This window comes from Frankliniella occidentalis, unplaced genomic scaffold (genome assembly GCF_000697945.3).
Source record: "Frankliniella occidentalis isolate FOCC.00 unplaced genomic scaffold, Focc_3.1 Scaffold111, whole genome shotgun sequence".
NCBI classification, from domain to species: domain Eukaryota; kingdom Metazoa; phylum Arthropoda; class Insecta; order Thysanoptera; family Thripidae; genus Frankliniella; species Frankliniella occidentalis.
In genome coordinates, this window is record NW_026267239.1 from 360,538 (window position 1) to 361,344 (window position 807).

The window sequence follows — 807 nt, forward strand, 5'->3', positions numbered from 1 at the left end:
TGAACGCGAGTTGAACGCGAGTTGAACGCGAGTTGAACGCGAGTTGAACGCGAGTTAAACGCGAGTTGAACCTGAGTTAGGCGCAAGTTAGCCAACCCACGTGCGCGGGCAAGTGTAACAACGAGTTGGCGAGTGGGAGACCCCTCGGTTTCGATGTCGTTTCGGCGCTTTACAGTCGAAAAGCCGGCGATTTCAGGCCCACTTTTATGTCGTAACGACATGAAAAAATGTGTCGAAACGATGACGACATTTCTCACGTGGACTTCGTGTGGTCTCTGCTCGCAGCGTAAAAATTCCCAAATTCTCAACTAACACTTGCTGCACTGATATACCAAGTGTTCAACTGCTCAACACTTGTAAGTGTGCAACCGCAAGTTCAATACTTATAATAAGGAATCACGACACTGCGATCAGGAAATCCTGATGGAATTTACACCAGTGGAGTTGAACACTTGCAAGTGTACTACTACTGAATTGAACACTTGCAAGTATTGAACTTGTGGTTGCACACTTGCAAGTGTTGAGCAGTTGTACACTTGGTTTATCAGTGTGCAGATCGCGCAATTTTCGTTATCTGCGCTGCCCCCTCTCCCGCTCCTCTCTGTTGGTCTGTCAAACACTACTTAACTGGCGGGAGGCGCGGGACGCACAAGGCCGCCGGCGAGCAACGCGCCAGTCTCTCAGTTGCCCCGCGACCGGAACGACGGGCCAGCCACAAGTCATGGCTGCTGCGGACGGGAGCATGGTGGACGTGCCCGACGTCGTGGACAACGCCCTCCGCCACATCGCCTCGAAGCAGGGCTTCAA